The sequence below is a fragment of the Urocitellus parryii genome, chromosome 6 (genome assembly GCF_045843805.1).
Source record: "Urocitellus parryii isolate mUroPar1 chromosome 6, mUroPar1.hap1, whole genome shotgun sequence".
Taxonomy (NCBI): Eukaryota; Metazoa; Chordata; class Mammalia; order Rodentia; family Sciuridae; genus Urocitellus; species Urocitellus parryii.
In genome coordinates, this window is record NC_135536.1 from 138,683,990 (window position 1) to 138,702,757 (window position 18,768).

The 18,768-nt window shown below is 38.7% G+C and overlaps 1 long non-coding RNA gene across 1 annotated transcript in view; it reads left to right on the forward strand.

Moving 5' to 3' along the window:
• Positions 1-10,197, forward strand: part of LOC144255492 (uncharacterized) — a 68,835-nt gene extending 58,638 nt beyond the window's left edge. The window contains exon 5 of the long non-coding RNA XR_013343789.1: positions 9,972-10,197. This is a non-coding gene — a long non-coding RNA (uncharacterized LOC144255492). The remainder of the gene's footprint in view (positions 1-9,971) is intronic.
• Positions 10,198-18,768: the final 8,571 nt, after the last annotated feature.

Below are 18,768 nucleotides of genomic sequence, written 5' to 3' on the forward strand. Positions count from 1 at the left end.
AAACAGAAGTATGATGAACAAGTTAGAAGATTCAGAAAGTTTGGGCTAGCGGTGACCAGGAAAATGCAAGGCAATGGTTTCACAGACATTTTGGAGAGAGCATTGGGTTTTTACAAGGCCAGGGGATGAGCCTATCTTAGTTGGACCATTAGCAAATGGAAAGACCTTTATGTATAAAAAGATGAATGTAGGTATAGGTGAAGGTAGAGATGGCCTAGGACAGCTCCAGTTTATCTCTGTGGTCCTCAGGTCTTGTGGACATTTGTTGTTTGTCCTAGACTTTTCATTTTCTAGTAAAGTAATCTGATTAACAGGTGTAGCTGCTGGGCTGGGCTTTACAGATTTTTCACTTTGTATTATCACCTTCACTCATGGCCTCTAGGAAGATGTGACACAGAGGTGCAAATGATTACATCTACCTATTTTCCAGATGCAACATGTATGAACCTTAGAAGAAGGATTGAAAATTGTATTTATAAGAGATCAAGCCTGGAGGTTGTTTAAATACAAACAGTTCTGCTGAAAGTGTATTTATATAACACTCTAAGGCATGACCTATCATTAAGATCAAATGAAAATAATAAGATTTAGTCATTTGGACACTTCTAAAATCATTTTTATTACTGTTATGCCTATTTTTTTTTGTACCTGTAAACAAAGGAAGGTCACATCTGTTGATTGTCAGAAGAACCTCTCAAGCCTGAGATGCTTCAAATAGATAAGGAGTTAGGTTGATTCCATAAGTGGTTCCATTTTTCCATATGATTTATATAATCATAGCACAACTTTTTAAACCTCATATTATCAAAAATACTACATCAGACATTATTGAAAATGAAATACCAACTTCGAAAGTTCAATATTGAAGGTAGTACTTTGTTTTTGAGACAATAATATTTTATGGTTTGAATATGAGGTGTCCTCCAAAAGCTCAATGCAGGAATCATCAGAGAGAAAAATTCCAATATTATGAGAGTTGTAACCTCATCAGTGATTGCTCCATTTGATTGATTAATAATTTGAATGGATTAACAGGTGCCCTTGGGGACTATGTCATTCTTAGCTCCTTGCCCTCAAGTGCTTTCTCTCTCTCTGTTTCCTGGCCTTCTTCTGCTATGCCCTTCCACCCAGGAAGGGCTCTGCCTCACCCCCAGCCCAAAGCAATGCAATCGGTTGACCATGGAATAACCTTTGAAACTGTGATCCAAAATAAATTTTCCTCCTCTAGATTCTTTCTTCCTGTTGGGTCTTTTGGTCTCCGTGATGCAAAGTTGACTAAAACATGATACAAATACAAATTAGCATCATGAAAAAATACTGTCCTAATTTCAGATACCTATGAACATAACTATTCTTCAATTGCCTGGGACAAAATAATGCATAATTTCTTCCAAATAAATTGCAATATTCTATCAATTCAAAGCAAATCAGAGTTCACAAAATTTATAAATTGTTTATATATATTCAAGGTAACAAAACTATGGGATTTGGGGGATAAAGCTGATATTGAATTGAAAAGTATGTCATCATCACAGTTGTGCTCTTTGATGCTCATCATAAATCAGGTTTTAGAAATGTTTGAACATTTGAAGATCTATTTTTAAAATAAAACTAGGTGATCTAAAATATTAGGGAACCTTTTGTAAACGAGTTCCTGAATTTTATTTGTATTTCTTACCAAGACTTACAACACGTTCACTTCAGGTCACCACGCTGTGCCTACCAGTTCAAAGAAAATTGTTGTCATTAAACAATGCTAGTTCCAACCAGTTCTCTGTCCCCAAACCTACTTTAATGGTATCAAGCACAGGCTCTATAAACTTGAAAGTATAGTAGGCTCATCTTATCCCAAGATGTATCCCAAAGGATACATTCCAAGACCACAATGGGTATCTGAAACTACAAAAAAAAAAAAAAAACCTTAAAAAATATATATACACACACACACACACACTCTCAAACTATGCATTTTCCTATGCATACATATCTATGATAAACTTTCATTTTATCACTTAAAGGAAATAATTTATGGCTTCTCTTTAGCATCTCCCAATTGCCAGCATCACTGCTCACTGCTTTTGTACTTTGGGACCATCATTAAATGAAATAAGGGTCACGACTACACAAGTGCTATAATACTGCAACAGTCAATCTGATGTCCGAGGCTGCTGAGTGACAAATGTGTGTGTAGCATATCCAACATGGAATCTCTGGACAAAAGAATGATTCACATCCAAGGCAGGTCAGAGCAGACAGGATCATTGCAGTACTCAGAATAGAATACAATCTAAAACTTAAAAATTTTTTGCTTATTTATTTGATTTTCCATTTAATATTTTTGGATTGTAGTTGACCTCAGCTAACTGAAACTATGGAAGGAGAACCCATGGATCAGGAGGGACTACTTTACTTCCTGTAGTTTCTCCTATTTTAGACACTGCTAAGACAGCCATGGTGGTGTTCTTCCTCACGCAGAAATGCTCAACAGGTTAGACTTATCAGCTTAAAACAAACCTTATTTTATTGTATTTACTTTATCTCTCTTCCTCTACTTTGGTATCATCAGTTTGATTTCTTTTATGAAAAAAAAATGTTTTCCTTGAAAATTAATCTCACTTCTTTGCAACCATACTGCCAATAGAGTTTCCATTCATATTTATATTATATTTCATATTTATACTTTCCATTATATGAAGGATTTTACTTAAAGGAACAGGCTTAAAATCTACCTATGGGTGAGGTATGGGAAATGAAGAATTGTTTGGCATTTAGCCACCTTTTTTCTCCTAACTACTCTCTTCTTTCTGCATAACTTAGATTGAGAGCAACTATCACAATGTCCTCCAAAGCAATTTGCAATCTTTAGCAAGTATGAGAATCATTGGAAAGGCTTATTGAAACTCAGATTCCTACGCCTTTTCTTGTGATTTGAATGCAATGTTTCCTGGAGGGAGAGCAAGAATTTACATCTCTTTTTCATTTTTTTTTTTCAGAATACAGAGCCTCTTCCATGCTAGATAAACATTTTCTCATTGAGCTACATCCCCATCACTTTTTTAAAAGTTTATTTTGAAACAGGATTTTGTTAAATCGCTTAGGCTGGCCTCAAAATTTCAATCCTCCTGCCTCTATGTTCTGCAGTTAGGATGCTTAAGACTGCCTGGGTTCTACCTCATAGAACAAGGGGGTAATCATGTTTTCTGGAGTTGCACAGTTGTTCTATACTGTGGTGTAACACCTGAAAGTAAGACTCTGTGATATATGCTGCATGTCATCTGCTAAAATTAGGAATGCCCTGAATGGTCTAATAGCAAGTTCCCCTCCCTACTCTACTTGTGGGAAAGTCTTCCAGCCAAATGCTCCTTATCATAGACAGCAGGCACAGTTCCTGCTTATCCTTTAGTAGGGTCCTAGTTCTCTGCCAGCCTGAGGAATTATTCAAATAAGCCAATCCAGCCTCCCTTGGGAACCCGTGGCTCCTCCATCCACCCTTTTGATACTTCAAATCCTGCTTCCCACAATCCTTTATTCCTTCTGTTCCTGAGTGCAATCCCAATGTGACCCACATGGCATAGCATGCCTCTCGCTAGGCTGTGTGTATGACTAGCAAATTGCTGTCCCTCTCATCTGTCCAGCATCAGGTGTCCTGTGTTTGACCTAGAATGAACCCCACTCTTCACCATCGGAGTGAAGGGAAGGGGACTGAAACCACTATTCCTACACAAATAAAATTTCCCCAAAGAGGTAAAATAATCTGATTCTAGGATTCGGAATTAAAAGAAAATACAAAAGTACTACACTACACTGGTAGGTAGTTACACCCAACAAGCTCCAAACCTAATATTGAAAAGACAGTAGTTCTGAATATAAACACCATAATTTCCAACACTGGGAATTAATTAACCACTTGAGTCACATTTTTAAAAATTTTTTCATTTTTTATTTTTCATCTTTATTTTTTAACAAAAAGAACACATAGGTAGCAAAAGGCTTTCAAATCAGGAAAAGACATTAAGTCTTCTGGTGTAAATTAGAATTTCACTAGCGATTTTTTGAAGCAGGTGAGATTGTCTTTAACGCCCCTGGCTTCTCCTGTATGTCCACCTTCACTTTCACCTACCTATACACAGTCTCTGTGGCACTTTTGAAGCATAAGTAGAACTCTCAGTGTGAGAATCATCCATAGGACGTCCGGATTTCACTGATCCCTGCTACACATTCTCTTTATCGCTGTGGTTAGGTAACTGAGAGTGTAGCTCTCAGAAGGCTGCACACATGAAGCAGAGCCCAGATCTTCCCACAACCCATCCCCCAGGTGTCCTGCTCTACCTCTCAGTGCAGGAGGTGACTAAGGACAGGCAGGAGGACTAGAGCATGTGAACACGCTTTGTCTATGTCAGAGATTGGTGAGGATGAACGGCCACATGATGTCTGACCCCAGATGTACTTTCTGGAAATTTAGATGCCTTCACTGAGCTTAAGCCATAGCACTTAGCTGCAGTAGGAACACAGAGGCAGGTTTTCTCCCCCAGGTCTTTCATGCCGCCCTGGGGCCAGGCAGGCCTGGGAGTTACCTATTTTCTAATTTGCCTCCAGCAATTGTCTACAAATGGACCAAGAGCAAGGCAGACTCACTAGTTAGGGCATGAAAAACCTGGGAGGAACTGAAGTAACATTCTTTTAGTAAAACTGTCTTTCTCTGAAATATAGAAATATTGCCCAAGGGTTGAACTCCAGCTGTCTCTACCAAATTCACCTTGTTAGTGTGAGTCCTTGACTCCAGCCCTCAAAACAGTACTGCACAGGGGATAAGTTTAAAATGCAGACTGGTGGGCCTTCCATGCAATGCAGCAAGATGCTGAGATGGATCAGCAAACAAAGCATAGTATCCTCTGCCTCAGGAACAGCAAGGGAGAACCAGCTATGGATCACTGAGCCATCTGCTGCAACAGGCTAAGGACAGAGCACTTTGGGAGGACATAGGAGGCACTTTGCTGAGGCATCAGAGCCAGGAAAGGCTTCCCAAGGAAGGAATATATAAGCCGAGGCTAAAGGATGGTTAGGTATCAGTTTGCAATCAGGGGAATGCGTCCCACTTCCCAGGAGAGAGAACAATGTCAGTTAAGATCTTGAGATGACAGATACCACTCACATGGAGGTCAGGGACAAACACCATGTCTAACTCCTTCAAACTGGAAATCATCAGTCCCAAATAAGTTCCTCATCTTGAGTTTGTAAACAAATTAGGGTAACCCCTAGCAGAATAAAAAGAAATGAGATGTTAACTTTAAAAGCTGCAAAAGAGAGAAAAACTAAAACTAAAACAGAAAACTTAAGCATTTAACAAAGAAATAGAAAGAGGAAGAAATATAAGACTTCAGAAATAAAACATTACAAATGGCAGGAATTACTGCAAATACATCAATGATGGTGACAGGGAAGGGTAAAAAAAAAGTTCTCTTAGATTAGATAACAATTTAAAATCCTGTTTATAAACTGTACATGGAGATATACATAAAGTAAAACAATACAAACTTTGAGAAGAATGGTTGGCCAAAATATACCAAACAAATATACACAAAAATCAGGATACAGTTATAGGCAAAGGAAAGTTTAAGCAAACTCAGTTTAAAAGGGAAAAAAGTAATATTTTATATTGATAAAATGATAGATTAGTACACCAAGAAATCAAATCAACAATGAACACTGAAGTATCAAACCACCTGGCATCAAAATGTGTAAAGCAAAACTAATAGAAAAACAAAAATTTGACAAAGCTACAAAGAGTTTGAACATCTGTCACTCTAAATTTTACAGATTAGTAAACAACTTAAATGTTTGATGATATACTTCATTTAGAACCAGTTACCATGCACTGAAAACGTATTTAAAACCAAATTGCCTTCAATAACAAAAAATAAAAATAAATGACCCGAACTAGAAATGAGTAAAGAAGTTGAACACATACTTCTCTGAAGAAGATATACAAATACCACACAAAATAATGTTTAATGTCATTAGTCATTGGAGAAAAGCCAATTGAAACTGCAATGAAATTGCATTTACACTAAAAGTGTGACTATAAAAAAAATCTGTGAATAGTAACATGTTAACAGGGATGTGGAGAATCGGAGTACATTGTGGGAATGGTGGGAATGTAAAATGGTGCGGCCATTAGGGAAGACAGTTTGCCAATGTGTTAGTCAGCTTTTGTCACTGTGACAAAATACCTGAGAAAATCAACTGAGAGGAGAAATGTTTTGTTTTGGCTCATGGTTTTGAAGGTTTTAGTTTGATGGTAACTTGGCCCCATTGCTTTGGCCTTTGGCAAGGCAGAACATCATGGTGGGGAGCATGTGGTGGAGCACAGCTACTCATTTCATGGCAGCTGGGAAGCACATGGAGAGAAAGAAGAGTCCAGGGACCAAATATATCATTTGAAGCTATACTTCCAGTGACTTACTATCTCCTACTGTGCCTCTCCTCCTTAATAGCCCATTCAGCTAGGAACTCATTAATGTCCAGTGGCTTTCCAAAAGCCCCACTCTGAACATTGCTGCACCAGGGACACATGAGCCTTTCTAGAACATTCCAGATCCAAATGATAATAGCCAGGTTTTCAAAAAAGATAAGCAAAGTAACCATATGATCTAGAAATTTCACCTCTAGGTAGAAGTGAACCACAAAGAATTAAAAACAAGGACCCAAAAGATATTTTTTATAACAATGTTCATTATAGCATTATCCACAACAGCTGAAAGATAGAAGCAACTCAGTGTCACCAACAGATGAATGGAACAGAATGTAATACATATAATAAAGTATTATTTGGCCATAAAGAGGAATGACATTTTGACAGAAGCTACAACATAGGAGAACCCTAAAAAGATTATGCTAAGTGAAATATACCAGCCAAAAATAGACTTTACAGTTCTACTTTCATGATATATCTCAACAAGGTAAATTATATAGAGGGAGGAAGCAAATTGGATATTACCAGAGGAGGGAGAAGGGGAAAATGGAGAACTTGTGCTTAATAGGTACAGAGTTTCTATTTAGGAGGACACAGTTTTAGAAATAATAATGGTGATTGTACAACATTGTGAGGATACTTAATGTCACTAAATTGTTAAATTAAAAAATGGTTGAACAAACACTTCTCAGAAGATGATATACAATCAATCAACAAATACATGAAAAAATGTTCATCATCACTAGCAATTAGAGAAATGCAAATCAAAACCACTCTGTTGGGCTGGGGATGTGGCTCAAGCGGTAACGTGCTTGCCTGGCATGCACAGGGCGCTGGGTTCAATTCTCAGCACCACATAAAAATAAAATAAAGATGTTGTGGCCACCAAAAACTGAAAAATAAATATTAAAAAATTCTTTCTCTCTGTCTCTCTCTCTCTCTTCTCTCTATCTTTAAAAAGAAACAAACCAACCACTCTGAGACTTCTTCTCACTTTACTCAGAATGGCAACTATTATGAATACAAACAACAATAAGTGTTGGTGAGGATGTGGGGAAAAAGGTACACTCATACACTGCAGGTGGGACTGCAAATTGGTGCAGCCAATATGGAAAGCAGTATGGAGGTTTCTTGGAAAATTGGGAATGGAACCAACATTTGACCCATCTATCCCTGTCCTCGGTCTATACTCAAAGGACTTAAAAACAGCACACTACAGGGACACAGCCACATCAATGTTTATAGCAGCACAATTCACAATAGTTAAACTGTGGAACCAACCTAGATGCCCTTCAGTAGATGAATAAAAAAATGTGGCATATATACACAATGGAATATTACTCAGCAATAAAAGAGAATAAAATCATGGCATTTGCAGGTAAATGGATGGAGTTAGAGAAGATAATGCTAAGTGAAGTTAGCCAATCCCCCAAAAACAAATGCTGAATGTTTTCTTTGATATAAGGAGGCTGATTCATAGTGAGATAGGGAGAGGGAACATGGGAGGAATAGAGGGACTCTAGATAGGGCAGAGGGGTTGGTGGGAAAGGGAGGAGGCATAGGGTTATAAATGATGGTGGAATGTGATGATGATTATTATCTAAAGTACATGCATAACGAAATGAATTGGTATGAATATACTTTGTATATAACCAGAGATATGAAAAATTGTGCTGTATATGTGTAATAAGAATTGTAATGCATTCCACTGTCATATATAAATTACATATATATATTATGGTTGAAATGGCAAATTGTATTCTATATATATTTTACCATGGTAAAAATACACTGAATAAATCAATTTGTGTTTTGCAGGAGGTAAATTATTGTTCAAGAAAAGGATTAGAAATTCAGAATAAAGAAAATAAGTAGAATTATTTAGTTTTCTTGATAACTTGTGATTTGTCACCATGTGCCATGTTTGTTCACAATATCAAGAGCTTCATTCATTCATTCATTCATTCATTCCTCATTTCTCTTTCACTGGGTCAACCAGGAATTACATGCATTGCATATGTTCCAAGGGTTTCCTGGATCATTCATATTTAATTACTTGGCTTAAAATAAAGGCAGATAAAACACCATGGAACTGCATTGATCAATAAAAATTTCAATTTATTCTGTTTCTTAATTCCTCTGAGGTTCTAGGATTTTGCCACTGACTATATTTTTAGGGCACCTAAAAATTCATAAAGGGCAAGGAAATTAGCATTCGTCTTTATCCAAAGTGCAGCAACAAATGATTCACCACAAATCTTCACAACCCTTTATTGCTAGGAATGAATGTTATTATGAGGGTTTTTTGCTGATGAGGAAATACAAAGAGAGAATTGCGGGAGGGTCCACCACAGTTAGCACGGGCCAGAACCAGTGTTGAATGAACCTTCCCTGGAGCCAGTTCAGGCTTTTCTGACCATATCAGCTAGCAAAGAAACACCCATATTATAAAATGGCCAAAGAGAAAAATCACTGAGGTAATCACCGTAGTCTCCTTTTAGCTGAGGTTTCACTTTCCATGGTTTCCCATAAGTTTTATTGCAGAATGTTGCTTATAATTGTTCTATTCTCTCATTAGTTATTGTTGGTGTCTTTCTGAGCCTGATTTATAAATCAAGCTTTTCCATAGATGTATGTGCATAGGAAAAGTCATGGTACGTCTACAATTCAGTACTATGTTTGGTTTCCAGTTCCCACAAGGGGACTTGGAGCATGTCCTCCATAAAGGGATCCACTGTACAATGCATACTTAATGTAGGCATCAATTTCATGCATAGATGGTAACAGGATAATAATCAGGTTAGGAATAGAAAAAGGAGAAGGAGAAAGAGAAGGAGGGGGAGGACAGCCCTGCATCTAAGATTGACAGATTGTTGCTGCTCACCAACAGTTCCTTCTACTCATTTCATCCTTACAACCACCATCACCCTCTCTTTACAAGTGGAAAAGTTGGAAACTTCAGGAATTCAAATAATGTGTCAAGGTTTCATAGCCAGAAAGCAAGGGAAGCAGGATAAAATATTTTCATAATACAAAAAAAAGCTAGCATTTGGAACTCCCTTAGACCTTACAGTGCACATCAGTATTGTTTTTCTTTATTTTGTTTGGTTGTTTCTCTTCTCTAAGAGCCCTGAAGCTCTGAGGCAGCCTTGACATTGTTTTGCTGGGTCTCGGGTCTCTGGATGCCCACTATAAAAAGGAGCAGAAAGCTTGTCCCACCTTGGGGTCTGTGAAGACTTTAAGATCAGTATAAACTAAAAAGGTAGCTTGAAACTTTGCTCTTCTTGCCCAATGTGCTGTAAACACCTCACTTCCTTGGCCCCGAGATTTGAGGTTCATAGCAGCCATGGCTCCATTCATGGAGGCTGACACTTGGACAGGATGTCATCTGTTTGTTTAATACAAGACATCTAATCTACTTCTCAGCACAGTTCTTCAAGATGCATTTAGTTGAGACTGCAAAAGCTTTACAGAATCTGTATTCTCCTTCTCTTCCTAGGCATACCACTAGATACCTCTCCAGCCTCCTTGCATTTCGGGGTGATGAGGCAAGAGAAATCCTGCAGCAATGAGGCTTGTCACCTCTGAGCAAAAGTGCTCAAGACTGGATCGCTTTTGACCTATTCTGTCTCTTTTTCTGGCCATCTTTCCGCATCTTTGGTTTAAATTCAGAGAATGGTGACGTTCTAGAAGATGGTGGAGACACACCCTGTAAGTTGCCTGGATCCTTGAATGACCATGTGGAACAGAGCCCTTCCCCCACACTGGTACTGGACTATGACATAAGAAATAAGCTTTCCTCGTGTTAAGCCACAAGACTTAGAGTGTCCTGTTGTATTGGTTAGTATTCATCACTACAGTAGGTATCTTTATCCCATTTTGCACATGTATTGACAATAGTTGGGATTTATTAAGCAATTTCATGTGTCAGGAACTCTAATGTATTATCGTCCCTATTTTACAAATGAGAAAAACGAGGTAGTCCCAAGAAGTAAAATGAACATCAGGTTCCCACTATTCTATGATGAAACCACAATGTAATTCTAGATCTGAATTTTCCAGGCTCTGCTGGTCCATGTGGGCCCAGAAGTGTGCTTTACAGATGGATGAGCCTAACTAGAATAGTTAAGTGCCCTTTATGGGTTTTGTCACCCTCTTCCCTTTTCATCCACCGTGCTACAAAAGCCTTTTGATGCTCATGCTTGAGGAGTTAAGCTCATGGTAAAATTTCAAACACCAGAAATGGGAATAATAATCATTAAGCAGCTGTCAGATGGAGAAAATCTTAAGAAGGATGCCACAACCTTGGATAGGGGTCATCACTCCTTTATTTTATATCACCACCTTGGTTCTACCACTTGGTGAACTAAGAAATAGCAGAATAAATGGAAAACAATGTCTTCCATTTATTAGAATAGAAGACAGCTGTGAATTTCATGAGGCGATGATAAAGTAAAGGAAGGGATCTGGGGATATAGCTCAGTTTGTAGAGTGCTTGCCTCGCATGCACTAGGCCCTGGGTTCAAACCCCAGCACCACAAAAAAAAAAAAGAAGAAGTATAATTGGGTTTTTCTGGAAATTTTATTCTACCGAAGTGCTCTGAGTTTAATACACCAACTGTTTACATCTTCCATAGCTCTAGCAACCACTGGCTTCCCTTGCAGAAGTATGAAGTAACTACAAACAGGAGGAGACACCCATGCATAGCATTTACCACCAAGAAAAAGGTAAGCCTGGTGTTTGTTCTGCTGTCCTCCAGTTACCTCACTCAAATGGACCTTGTTGCTTCTGAGCTCCTGCTTTTCTCCCTGTCGGCATCGATTCACCCTTGACACGGGATGACTAGCTCAGGCTGGTCTGTTGATTGTGATTCTGTCCTCCTAAAACAAGTTTTGGCTAATGATGAAAATAATAATAACTTTTAAAACTGCTGACACTTATTAGAGAGAAAAAAAACCAATCAATCAGTTCTGCCATTACTAGTTGTATGCTCCATTATAAATGAATGAACTCCAGCCTCAGGCATCCTTAATGGCTAAGGCGTCCTTAATGTCAAATGATGCCTCATATCTAGTAAGAGGATTTGGCCAAGAGTGTGAAGAGAGGATTATGAGAGAACTTTAGTGGGAGGGCAGAGAGAAGGCAGGAATGCAGAATGCCTGCCTGGAGTTGGCTCTTCCTTTGGCCAACATCATGGGTACTGTTAAGAGTTCTAGCTGGTTCCATGATTACACAGTCCTCCTTATATCATGTCAATATAAGGACTTGTGTCATTACTTTTTTTCAGAAGTCGTGACAATTTGGGAACTAACTGGAATAGTTGAGTGCCCTTTGTGATTTCTTGGGACCCATTTCCTATCGCATCCACAACAAATGCAAGGCAAGCAAAAGTCGGGGGGCTGGCTATGGAAGGTTTTCTGGCTAGGGCAAGACTGACATTAGCCATACAGTTCATCGTCATAGGCCTGAGACTCTGTGCTACAATATGGGATTCTGAAATATAGAACTGTACCTTTTCTCCAGGCACTCCCTGGCTTCCTTTGATAACATGTATAATTAGCTATTTCCCTTCCCTATTAAATTGTGCATATTACAACAGCCATTCTGGCTAAATCAGGCTCGAGAGGCCAACATTAATGAAAGAATTAGGAAGTCTGTCTTCATTATAGGGGGAACAGAATCACCAAGAGGGTCAGGGTGGGAAAATAAACCAAAGGATGGAGAAGGCGGATAAGAATCAATTGCCTAGGATTTACCAACATTTAAAATCTCAATCAAAAGCATGAGACATCGTGCTATTTCAAAACATTTTGGAAAACGTCTCCTCTTCCTATTCCCTTCCATCTTAAGTTTTGAATGTAAAACATTATTTCATTATTTTGGATTTGGGTGTTTGAGTTTCTAAAATCATATGAGAAGATGTGAGGGTTTATATTTTGTGTTACTATTCTAGTGGATTCTACTTCTTCTGGTCCTGTAACATCAATGGGATATGTTGTGGTTTAGAAATTAATGTCCCCCAAAAGCTCGTGTGTGAGACAATGAAAGAAAGCTTAGAGTGAAATGATTGGGTTATGAGGACCTTAGCACAATCTCCGAATGAATCCCCTGACAGGGATTACTAAGTGGTAAGTGGAGGCAGGTAGGGTGGAGATGGAGGAGGTGGGTCACTCGGGCTGTGTCTTTGGAGTATATAATTTGTCCCTGAAGAGCCGAGCTCTCTGTGTGTCTCTGCTTCCTGGTGGCCACGTCCCCAGCTGATTTCCTCTACCACACTTTTCTGCCATGATGTTCTCACCTTGAGTGAGAATGGAGCAGGCCATTTATTGACTTAAACCTCTGGAAACCATGAGCCCCAAATAAACATTTCCTCCTTAAAATTGTTTTTGTCAGGTCTTTTGGTCGCAGCCCCCCATAAAAGCTGACTAAAACAGGATATACAGTAATTAGCCAAGGATTATCTCATCTCTGTACTGAGTTGCTGAGGAAAGTCTGTTTTACCTGAGATGAAGTGCTTTAGACCATAAATTTGTGATGAGAAACCCTACTATTTATACTTTTTTTCCAGTATTGTTTTGTTGCTTTGTTTTTTGTACCAGGGATTTAGCCCAGGGGTACCTAACCACTGAACCACATCCCCAGACCTTTTTAAGTTTTAGTTTTGAGACTAGATCTTGATAAGCTGTTTAAAGCCTTACTAAGTTGCAGAGGCTGGCTTTGAACTCATGAGCCTCCTGCCTCATCCTCCCAAGTCACTGAGATTACAGGCACGTGCCACTTCCTGCTCCTCTTTTTCCAATTTTAAAAAGTGTTTTCAAGATGTATAAGTGACTGGTGCCAATGTAAAAGAGTTTTCTGTCATATACTTTCCCAGAGTTCAGCTGTATCCCAAGTGACCATGTGCTGAGACCTAAAGGAAGAAAATATCTTAACTATGCAAAGAGTCCAGTTGGAAGGCTTCTGTGCTCTGTCCCTTTTCACTTCTTCACCTTGGCTTTGAATTTTATTTAAGCAGTGTCAATGAGTGATGTTTTTAATTGGAGGAAAGGGAGATTATAGGGAGGCACACAAATTAGCATGAGAAGGCAATTTAATTACAGAAGAGTCGGGATTCTCACTGAGAAATATTGATGGCAGTGTCCTGAAAGCTCCTACCTTGTCTAAAATGTATTGAAACTGAAGACTGAAGAGGAAATACAATGGATGTTTTACAGAAAGCCTAATTTGGAAAACAGAAAGGTAGCTCAACTGTGTAATGTAACCTCTACTTAAGTGCTATTTTTGCTCATGAACTAAAGGCATTTTATAATCATTTTCTCAATAATCTTCCTTGTAAGACAGATTTACTAATCGGTTTAAAGAAAAAAATGTCAAGATTAGCCCTCCTCCGCTACTAACTGACTCAGTAACGTAGGAACAAAACCGCAATTCATTGATCGCTAATAGCAGATGAGGATCCTGCCAGGTGGCATGACTTCAGCAGACAGGTATTGACTTGATTCTCCCTTTATGCCAAGTGCTGAATAAACCTCTGAAAATGACTCACAGTTGGGGGACAGAGTCTGCCACAGTGATTGCTGTGATTTGGATAAGTATCCCCCAAAAGCCTACATGTCGAAGGCTTGTTTCCCAGTCCAAGGCGCTAATGAGAGGTGGTGGAACCTTTAGGAAGTGGGACCTAGTAGGAGGAAGTTACGTCAATGGGGTCATGCTCTAAAAGATATTGGAACCCCAGTCCCTTCCTCTCTCTCTCTTCTTCCTGATTTTCATTTCAGGAATTGACCTCCTCTACCGTACACCCCTGCTATGATATGCATGTGGCCTTGCCACAGGCCAAAATGCAATGACACCAACCAACCATGGACTGAAACCTCCAAAACCATGAGCCAAAATAAACCTTTCTTCTTTTTACATTGATTGTCTCAGGTATTTTGTTACATTTATAGAACACTGCCTAACACAGTGATTAATACTAATACTCCATAATGTAAGCTCTTTGGATGTCCCTAGGAAGGACTGGTCAAGCATTTATCTTGTTCAATCCTCTTTCAGGGTCTCTTAATCCAGATTAGCAGACTAGAAAACCAAAACTTTCAGGAATTCCATTATGTTGGAGAAAAATCATGCACTTTTAAAAAATCATGCTCCTCCTACCACACCAAGGAAGGGGAACTTTCAAACCTCACTTTCCAAAGAAAGCAATAAAATAGCACTTTAGTGTAACAAGCAGATAGGTGGATAAAACTGATAAGCACTTATCCTTATTGAGCACATACAGCTTCCTGGCACTGTTCTGAGCACTTTGCATGTGTTAACTTGTTTAATTCTCCAAGCAAATTAATCCTTATTTCATTTTCTGAAGGGGATGCAGCTGATAGAATATGTTGCCCACAGGAGCTGAACCTTGGCCATTTGGCTCTGGGCTGAACATATCTGAAGTGCAGGACTGAGAGTACAGAATAACACTGGAGAGTTTTCCATAGAGGAATGATGTGGAATGGGATAGGAGGCTTGCTTTTCCGTATCAGATCCATTTTGACTATTCAGTCCTGTCTGAACTTAATGACTCTAGTGGAGAGAGCTCAAGAATTCCACAGACAGAGGACTGAAGAATCTTTTAGAAGAGGGGGTCTTCTAAGGAAAGGGTACATTAGGAATCACACTGGAAAGCAAGGCTACATGCAAATTGAGATGCTTGCACTCTTGGCTCCTGATGCTTGGTCAAGCTCTCCCTTTCTCCCTGGAGGTGACTGAGTGTCATAATCCAAATGAATGACCACAGGCTTACAGCCCAGGGAAGAGTTCGCTTCCAGAGTGCTGGGAGTTTGTAGGAGAACCTCTACAGTTCTGAGTGGTTCACTGATCTTCCATGATTGCTGGAAGTGAATCCTTTCCTTCTACATTTCCAAGAGGGCTGGAGAGAGAGCTGGAAACTGTGAACCATGAGTAATGTCCCAGTGGAACGCTCCAGTCCTCAAGTTGCCCCTAAGCAGCTGGTAATTCCACCACGAGTTTATTTTCCTCTCTACTTTCAAATGATTGTTTCCCAATTCATATTCCTCAGGCAGATGCCTTTTATTGCTACTGAGATGACTAGACATTTTTCACCTTAACCAGGGCAGCTGATTCATCTGGACTTGCTCAAGACTTCCCCAGATTTAGCAAAAAAAAAAAAAAAAAAATTCCCACATCATGGGAAATCCCTCTGTCCCAGGCAAACTAGGACAGTTAGTTACCTGACTTTACCCAGACCCTGCCTGGGCTCTTGCCAGTCCACAGTTGCAGACTTGCTATGCTATATCATCATTTTATCCTTCTCTACTCATGGTGCAACCCCCTGAAGTTCCTAGTCCCTGAATCTCACTAGACAAGCTTCTACCCTCTCTGGTCATTCTCCTAGAGGCTCAGTCTATGGAAGAACACCACATGTATGCATGCATGATCCATTATGGGCAGACCTCTCTCCTGTGTGTCAACTTATAGAACTTGCCAGGAGTCCATGAATAGGCTGGGTAGGATTTACAAATACTCTGACCATATAGATGAGAAAATCACATAGCTAGGATGTGACAGCATTAGGCTCTCCCTTTTCAAGATTACAGGCTTGTAATCTGCTTTCAAATCTTTGTCCAGTCACTTTCACATTGTGTGAATTTGCACCAATTAAATAACCATGTATTTCTTTCCTGTCTAAAATATGGAATGGTGACCCAGAATTTACTGAATTAAATGAAATAATGTGTGCACATGATAAATGCTTAGAAAATGAGAGATTTTAGAATAATTTATAATTGGATAATATTTTGTTTCTCATGGGTAGGAGGAATGTTTGAATAAAAGAATTCTTCAAGGGGAGAAGTTTCAAACCTTCTCAACTGAGCTTGAATGGAATTAGTTCACAATTGATGTGCAATCCAGGTGTGAGAATGAAGAGAGCAAAACAGACAAAGATGTGCTTCTACTTGGGATGCACAGAAGACGAACAAGAAGCAGCAACAGTTTGGTAGCCCTTAAGCCCTGTCCGCAAACTGTTCTGATCACTGGCCATTCATTTATACCATTAAAGGAATGTGTTTCTGGCCAATAGAAGTTCTGTGAGAAACACACTGTCTCCTCTATTCTCTGACTGCCTGAAATTCTCTCTGCGAAAGTTGAGCCAAAGATTTAAATCTCCACATTGACAATAATAAACCAGTGTCAGCAAAACCTAAACACATTTGTGTATATAAAAGACAAAATAACTGGAATCTGGGCAAGACCAAGGAAAAATGTGTGTTTATATATCCCGACTAATCCCACCATCTAGAAATGTTGTTAACACATACCCATAGATGTGTGTTACCGTCTTCCACTATGTTTTCAGTGTGTCCAAGTACATCTATAGGTTTGTGTGGTTGTGCGTGTCTGAGTGTATGTATGTGCATGCACCTGAAGGCTTTTCTGAACAGCTCCATCCTTTACTCCCTTCCATTGACAATACAGCCACCCTTTCCTCTGGAGATAATCTTTCCCCACTGGAAAGAAGGGGTGCTAATAGAAGAACCTCACTCCTGCCACTGCAGTGATTGGTCCAGAGATGTTCATGTGACCCAACCCAGACCAGTCTATAAGTGGGGCCCCAGAAATTGCATAAGTCCTTGTAATGGAGGAGGTATATCTTTTGACATGGGTTGCTAAAATGGAATAATAGGAGTTCAGATCTATTTTTAAACCCTAAAAATAAATTAGCATATTAAAATAGTTTTTAAAAATTTAAAAGGAAGGATTGGAAGCATAAAGTGAAATGGAATTGTCTAATAAACAGAGCACTCATAAATGTCCACAGCAGTTAACAAGATCATCATGAGACTGTCATTTTATAATGGCTTTTATGTCATTTAAGTTCTTCCCAAATGTCACTTTCATGTTGGCCCTGATAAATAAATGCTGCTGGGCAAACTGAAAACATTTGCTTTATTAGATTCCAGAGGCAATTAAATGTTGGTGTTATCAAAGGCAATTTGCATATACAATTTACATGATACTTGCAACCTTTCTGATTTAATGATTCTGTGGAAATGATCAAATTATCCTGTCACAGTAACCATTGAAAATAAATAAAATAATCTATTTTTCCATTATCATTTGGCCTTGAAATATACACCTGTGTCACATTAGGTTTGAAGTTAAAACAGAGACGCTTGCTTAGTTAAGTGGTTTGTGGGAGGGAAGGAATTGCTTCAAAAGAAAAATTTTAAATACTTGTTTTTTTAGGAGTGTTATTGGAGATAAACCCGTTTCAAAAAGTTAACAAGATCTATGTGAGGGTCTGTAATTTTCTCATTTGGTCTGGTTAAGGTAAATATGAGGTTTTGATTTTATATTCCTGTTCTATTTTTCTGTTGTGTTTCTTATAAAGATGCTGCCTGTCTTATCATGGGACCCATCTTAAATGCCAAACCCTGATGGATAAGCTGTCACTTTTTCCTTACTAGCACAAAGATAGCACTTCAATCTTTTAGCAATGCCCACGCCAAGACTTTTGTTAAGGAAATAAAATCTCTTGGAATCATTGCTCTGGTCATACACATCTGCTTATTCCTTCTTGAAAAAGTTTGGTTCATCTTTGTTTGCATGTAATAAGCATACAACTCACAATTTCTGAAAAATTATTCTAAGTGAGTGTTTGTCCTGTTGCCCTAAGGAATACTGAGCCATTAATACTAACAGAGATTGTAAATTATGAAATATTTTGAATCAAACAAGAAATAGTTCTTTCCCAAAAGACAACTATAAAAAAGTTGGCAAAATGAAGAGAACTATAATATATCTTTAGTCCTAGCTCAGTACAATGGCACATGCCTATAATTCCAGCTACTTGGGAGGCTGAGGCAGGAGGACTGCAAGTTCAAGGCCAGCTTGGGCAACTTAATAAGACCCTGACTCAAAATAAGAAATAAAAAGGGTCAGAGATAAAAGATTTAAAATTGACATACCGCGGCAATACAGCCACCACGGCATGCTACAGCAATGTAGCCACTTTAATGTTTATAGCAGCACAATTCGCAATAGCTAAATTATGGAATCAACCCAGGTTTTCGTCAATAGATGAATGGATTAGAAATTGTGGTATATAAATGCAATGATATTCTATTTATTCATAAAAAAGAACAAAATTATGACATTTGAGGGTAAATGGATAGAAATAGAGAATTTCTTCTAAGTGAAATGAGCCAAACTCAGAAACTCAAAGGTCAAATATCTTTTCTCATATGCAGATGCTACAGTTAAAAAAAAAAGGAAAGGGGGGATAAGA